Below are 7,698 nucleotides of genomic sequence, written 5' to 3'. Positions count from 1 at the left end.
CTGTCCCATACGGTTTCCAAGGAGTAGCTGGTGGATTTGAACTGCCAACCTTTTGGTTAGCAGCTGAACTCTTAGCCACTGCACCACCAGGGCTCCATGTTCAGACAGGAAGCTTAATATCAGTCTTCTTCTGGGAAAAAACGAACAAACAAAACCTGCTTCCAGAATAATCTCCGGCTTCCCACTGTCAATATGATACCTTAATTATTTGTGACACATAAAAAAGAATGGGATTCAACTGACCTGACAATCAACAACTTGTTCCATTATCTTCAGACCCAGGAGGGGTTGATGGAGGGCAGTAGATACCAGTGTGTGGGGAGAGCAAGCCAATGAATGCAAAACCCATAGCTTCTGCCTCTCCTTCTCCTCTCTCCAGCACGGTACCCAATGCATAGTAAGTACTGAATTAATGAATCCATCATTGGGGTCAACCCTGAACTGGGCTGACTTCTCCACAGACGTCTCTGGAGAGGTGGGGAGAAAGTGTTCAACTTGCTGACCTCAGATGAACATTTGACAAATTGTTGATGCCTTTCCTTATTTATGAGTTATAAAGTGCATATAAATGAGTATGTTTTCTTAGTTGGTACATTTATTAAATTTTATCTATAAAAAATATGCAATTCATTCTACAGGCAGCTGACACAGGTTAAAGATGAGGTTCTGGAATGCATGTCTTTCCCCAAAAAGTACATTCCTTAGAATCATAGGATCTAACATTTCAGAGTAAATCAAATCTACTTCCTTTCATAGATGAAGAAACTGAGGCCCAGAGAGGTAAAACAATTTGTGAGCTCTTACCCAGTGTGATAGGGAAGAGACAGGATTAGAACCCAGGATCTGTGTCCCTCAAGCTGGAACTCTTCTGCTCTGCGTTGCTCTGTAGGATCTGAGAGTCTAAGACAGTCTCCCAAGAGGTGGAGTGTGACTGTTGTTGTCATCAAAGCATGCTGTAATGTACAATATGCAGTGGTTTACTTTTCTCTGTAATTCCACGTGGTGATTACAAGCCTTCTTATGCTATTCTGTAGTGGCATCATGTTAGCTTCGTATTGTATCAAAATACTTCATTTAAATACACTAGAGTCACATAGTATTTACTTTAAACAGAAGACACCTAGCCTCCAGGAGATGAGGTAGTTCCTAGATTAAGAGCTGAAATGTCTTAAATTAGGACAAAAGACCCTACGTAAAACTGCAGAGTAGGCCAGGGATGCTTCGTGCGCACGAGGGAACTTATTGCAAGGTGGCTTTGGAGCCATGTTACACTAAGCACCAATTATCGTCCAAACAAATAATGTATCTTACACATATATCTCCTATAGGTCCACAATCACTTATTTCAAACCTTTGGGGCCGAGTTGTTTTGCAATCCAGATATTTCAGGTTTTAGAAAGGAAATGAGATGTATATGCGTATATTAGAAACATTCTCAGCAGAGTTGAGGGCCAAAACCTTAGTCAAACTCATTAATATTTCTGCAGCTAAATTTTGGGATGTTCACTACTAATGAGATAAAGAAAGACTATAGATAGCTCCATGTCAGTTTAGGACAGGTTTTGCCTCCTAAAATAGCATGGCACAAAGTTATAACAAAAGTTGTTTTCAGTGCCTTACGGAGTTCAGGACTGCAGATTAGGAGGTTGTAGATCTCTCTTATTTTAAATGTATGAATACATTGACCAAGAAGAAGTAAATTCATTACATGAGTATCAATATTTAATGTACATTTTTGTCATTATATGTCTTCTCAGTCAATGGCTGGATACAAAGACAACAACAAATGGCATGCCTGAATTCACAAACATTTAACATTAGGAGAGGACCCTCCTACGTAATGAGGTTTGTGGGAACCCCTGCCCTGTAGGAAAGTCTTTCCCAATCAGGCACCTGCCTTCAGTCTGAGCTGCCCCTCCTGTCCCATCACGTCTGGCTGAACACTAGGGAGGGAAGTGGTCCCACTATTCGGGCCTCAGGGCCAAACTGGGGTTGTGGCTCCCACCAGGGAAAGCCAGGGACCCAAAGACACACAGGGCTGCATCTGAGCCTAAGTCCTTAAGAGGTACTCAGGGTCAAGGTCAGAACCCAAATTCAAACTCCAGATCCAAAAGGCAGGAGCATGGCTCACTGAAGCCAAGGGTCCAGATGCAGTCAGAACCAGAAAGGAAGGGCGCAGGTACAGAACAAAGCCTGGGGTGCTCTATGTGCTCTTCCTTTCATGGTTATGGGCGTGGGGTCTGTGGTTTGTTAAATACGCAGTGGAAGTGAAGACTGGCCTCTCCAACTCGTGTGCCTTCACTCTCCCACTGCCCCGCCCTCCTCTACATTCCATTTACATCCTACAGCATTTTATATCCCAAAGCCCACATGCCATCCTCTCACTTTTGTGGGCCCTTCTTCACCCTTTTACCTGCTGAACTGCTCATCTTTCATGACCCAGCCTAAGTATCTCCTCTTTGAACACAAAGGCCTCCTTCCCTCCTCTCTCCACCTGAGTCCTTTCTCTGTTTCCTACGCTTTGTACTTAGATTAATTACAGCATTTTCACAAGGAAGGGGTTAAGAGTACAGTCTCTTGAGCTGGATCGCTGGGTTAAAATCCTTGCTGTGTTGCTTACCAGTTGTGAGACCTCAGACAAGTCATTTTACCTCTCTGCACTTTAGCCTTCTCAGTTACAAATGGGGGTAGTAATAGTTCCTATCTCATAGGAATATTGTGGGGACTGAATGAGTTAGGAAACCCTGGTGGCGTAGTGGTTAAGTGCCACAGCTGATAACCAAAAGGTCGGCAGTGCGAACCCACCAGACGCTCCTTGGAAAATCCATGGGACAGTTCTACTCTGCCCCATAGGGTTGCTATGAGTTGGAATTGACTTGACGGCAATGGGTAAATGAGTTAATTCAAGTAAACTCTTAGAGAGGTACCTGACACGTAGTGATCTCTCAGTAAGTGTTGGCTACAGTTATTATTTATTTACATTTCCATGGTAGGCAGAATAATGCTCCCTGAAAGATGTCCATGCCTTAATCTCTGGAACCTTTAACAGAGTATACCAGCACATACTTCAGAATATGTTACCTTACATGGCAAAGGGACTTTGTAGATGTGATTAAGTGAAGGACTTTGAAATGAGGAGATTATCCTAGATTATCTGGATGAGCCTATCCTAATCACAGGAATCCTTAAAAGAGGAGAACTTTACCTGGTTGTGGTCAGAGAAAGAGATGTGACTATAGAAGTAAGGTCATGGAGAAGCTACATCACTGGCTTTGAACATGGGGGAAGTGGGGCACAAGGCAAGAAAGGTGGCAGCTTCTAGAGCTAGGAAAGGCAGGGAAATGGACTCTTCCTTAGAGTCTACAGAAGGGAATGCAGCCCTGCTGACACCCTGATTTTAGCCCAGTAAGACCCATGTTGGACTTCTAACCTAAAGATGTTAAGTTAATAAATTTGTGTTGTTTAAGCCACTAAATTTGTTGTGGTTATAATAGGAAAGCTAATACAATGTATGTCTCTTCTATTTTCCAGTGAGCAACTTGAGGCCAGGACCCTGCCTTCCTCATTCCTCTATCCTCAATGCCTACTCAGGATCCGGCACGTACTAAGTGCTCAAAGAACAATTGTTGATTCATTCAACAAATGAATATGTACGGCATGACAAGTGGCTCTGTGCAGGCTAGCAGAGGGACCAGTATGGGAAATACTGAGGTAATAGGGGACCAGTGTTTTATAACTCAATACCAGTGTGTTAGTCTGATAATATTAACAACAAAATAATTGAAAAGTGAACTCGGCAGAAGTCTTCTTCTGTTCTAAAAACGCTAACAGGATGTAGCAGTAATCACAGAATCTCTTTTCCCTAATACCTAATACTGTGCTTAGAAAATAAAAGCACATGCAAGACAGGGGGTGACAGAGAGAGAGAGAGGGATTCACCAGCACCAAACAAACAAGGAAAGAGGATCAGCTTTATGCCGTAAGTGTCAAGAAGTGGCAGCCAAAAAACAAAGCAAGGCTCTTAACCTCACTTACCCCCTCTCTCGTCCACTTCCCAGCAGAGCAGAGGAAAGATGGCCAATTAATGAAATCCTGAGGATTCTCACTAATGCTCTCTAAGTTCCAGAGTAGCCGACTGAGATGGGGGGAATAAGCAATTCTGGGGAAGTTCCAGGAAAAGTCCTTGAGAGAAGAAGCCTCAATGCTTGACTCTGGGGCTTTGTCAGAGGCAGGAAGGGCATCTGGGTCAGTGTGAGCTGCAGGGACACTCTGAACCCTTGGTTAGATGGACTGAACTCCAGTCAAAAGGTATTTAGGTGTATCTCAGAAAGAAGTGAATCTTTGGGCTCCTAGCAAGGACTCCATTCAGGCTGAACTCAGCTGAACTAACCTCCCCACACCCTCAGGCCACAGAAAAGGGTATTGAAAATAACACCCAGCCCTCAAACTGCAGCTGAGAGTGGGGAAGATAGAAGGTCTTACATAAAGCAGGGAGGATGTCAAGGAAGATGTACCCACACTGTGCCCTACCCAAGTAATAGATGATCAGTCAGAATTGCCTATATTTGACATGAATAAGATAAAAAAGAAATGGCATAGCCACTGTACAAATATACTAAAGAAAAAAATGCATGTTAAAAATACAAATGAAAAATCCTGTCTGGAAGAACCTAAAATTAAAATAGCAAGCAGATACATACATATTTACCACACACACACACACATACACGCACAAAATAGAAAGTAGATTTCTTGCAAGTGCTATACAAGAACTTAGTAAGAACATACATTAAATAAAACAAAAGATCAAACTAAGACAATAAAAACAACAAAATGAGATGAAAAAGGGTATTGAAGAACTAAAGGAACAAAATAAAATTCAGACTCTCAGAAATAGAAAGGGAGAGTAGACAGCTAAAAATCGTAAACGGCAAAGAAAGACTTAAAATAATCACAGCAAAAGCAGAAGGAAAAAATAGATGTTAGTAGTTAAGGAGCTCAAAGACAATTGAATATAAGATATTTGATATTCCTAGAGCTAAGAACCCAACAAATGGAACAGAAAAATATTAGAAAACATAATATAGGAAAAATTTTCCTGAAGTGATGGAAGAATTGAATCTGCAGTTTGAAAGGCCACACTGTATATCAGGAAAAATCCATACAGCATGAATAACATTGAGCTATATAATGATTAAGCTATCTAATCTCAAAGATAAAGAATTCTTCAGACATCCCAGCAAAAAAAGCAAAAGGGAAAAAAAATCAAGGAGGCTGCATATTTCTCCTCATTAACTCTCAACTTCAGAAAACCGTGAGGCAATGTCTACATCAAAAAAACAAAGACAAAAACTATGACCTAGAATATTTCTATCCAGTCAAATTATCATTAATGTTTAAAGGCAAAAAGGAGAGCATTCTCAATCATAACAGAGCTTAGGGAATATAGCACCAAAAAAACCCTTCTTGAAGAAAGCCTTCAAAGACATGGACTCTGAAGCCAGACTGTCAGGGTTTGAATCCTGGCTTTGCAATTTACTAGCTGAATTTAAGCAAGTTACTTAGCCAACTTTTTTGTGCCTCCAGTTTCTCATCTGTAAAATGGGAATAGCAAGTCCCTATTTCATTGGGTTGTGTGGATTCAGTGAATACACACATACACGCACACGTATATGTATATATGTACACGCAGTGCTTGAAACAATGCCTGGCCTATAGTAAACACTGTATTTGTGTGAGCTGCTATTATTATTATGTATCATTGTGATGAAGAAATTCATTCCACCAACAGATGAATCAAAATAAAGAATTTAGGAATGGTAAAATAACCATTAGTGAGCATTAAATCAATGGAAATACAAAGCCAAGATTAAACAACAACAACAGCAACTAAGAAGTTTGGTTGCAGAACAGAATGTAAATGTGTAAATCTTGGCTAAGTAAACAAAATAAAGCACCAAAAAAAACAGGAAGTGGTATGAGGAGAGGTGGGAGGAAGTATAAACATGCTGGTCATTTCACCTTTCATACTAAAATTTATACTGTCTAAAATTGAAAAATATAATTAGAAAAACATCCTTTTCAGGGTTTTCATGATCTTTTTTCTTCTCTTTAGAGAGATCTCTTAAAATGAATACTGCATTGAGGAAAGTTCGATGACTTTCAGCTTTTCCTGTATTTTCATTTTAGTTTCTTATGTCATCTATTAAATTAACGTAAAATTAAATTTATAAGATTATTTTTGTTCACCCATCCAGTCTTCTATCCAATTATATATTTGTATAGAGAGATTTCTGAATTGATGTTCACCATATAGGAACAATGGTTATTTTTGCGTGGCGAGATGTAATTAATACATTCTTTTTTCTATGTTGCTTGAATTTTTATAATACGCATGTATAAAACCAGTAAAATTATTTTAAAGCTAGCCAATTACATAACCAACTAAATAAATAATAACTTCCCAGCCCTGTGAGGAATGACTCACGCCTGTTCAAACACATTTTGTTCTTAAGAGAAGAGATTGTATGTATAATCAAAATCAACCTTTTCATATTTTGTCAACTGTTTTCCACTCTATTACTTAAGCATTAAGGAACAGCTTTGTCTTGTCAACACCCAGCTGGAAATAATAGCTCATATGTGATGCAAAATAGTAGCTGTGGAATGATTCACAGAACATGATTTTCCATGTCAGGGAGAAGCAATCTCCACAAGTAAGTGGAGTTTCCCATGTCAAGCAAGGAGGTAGGGCTTATAAGAGCAACAAGCAACTTTTTTTTCTTTTCCTTCTTGCCACTCAAACAACTATGATAATGATATTCCCCTTTGACCAAAAGATAACCCTACTGACTTGCCATGGAACCTGAGTCTGCAGTTCTGCGACGATCTTCTAAGCTGTGTCAGGCCTACTCAGGTGTTCCTTCTGCCTCACTCCCTTTGTATCTTGATCATCCCTCTACTTATTTCATTGTACTAGTTGGCCTGTCTCCCCAATAGCCTGTGAGCCCCTTCAGAGAAGAAACTGCCTTGTTCACCACCTTAACCCCAATGCCCCAGGTGGAGCCTGGCATAAAGTGGATATTTGTTGAATGAATGAATATTGAATGAGTTGCCCAACCTCTCTACTGATCCTTTTGTCATCAGGCGTATATATGTGTGGGAACAAATGGCTGGGAAGAAGGTAGGCCATGTGAGACTCAAAACTCTGAACATAATCAGCCTCATTACCAATCTCATCATTAGATGTGAGCATGGCTCCCTACTACCCAACCAATTCATGTTTTCACTTTTAGAGGGAGCAAAGAAACCAAAGAACGGTCAATAATGAGCAACGGTTCTTGGAGTCACCCTTAAGAGAATCAGGGAACAACACCTGGCAAGGACTAGCTTGGAATACTCTTCATGCGGTTCTGCATCCTATAATCCCTAAGAAAGTCCTCCGCTCCCCTCACAATGCTATACTTAACCAGACTTAAAGAAAAACTTAAAGGTTAACTGTGTACAGAGCTACCCTGGTAAGTAGTAACAGACATGCCAGTGAAAGAGATATTTTTATTTCTTCATTTCCATTCAGTGTAGGTTTGGTTCTTTCAAAGAATAACCAGAACCCAAACCCACTGCTGTCAAGTCAATCCCAACTCATAGGGATCCTATGGACAGAGTAGAACTGCCCCGTGGGATTTCCAAGGAGCAGCT

Source organism: Trichechus manatus, unplaced genomic scaffold, assembly GCF_000243295.1.
Source record: "Trichechus manatus latirostris isolate Lorelei unplaced genomic scaffold, TriManLat1.0 scaffold00059, whole genome shotgun sequence".
NCBI classification, from domain to species: domain Eukaryota; kingdom Metazoa; phylum Chordata; class Mammalia; order Sirenia; family Trichechidae; genus Trichechus; species Trichechus manatus.
Note: the sequence above shows the minus strand (reverse complement) of the source record.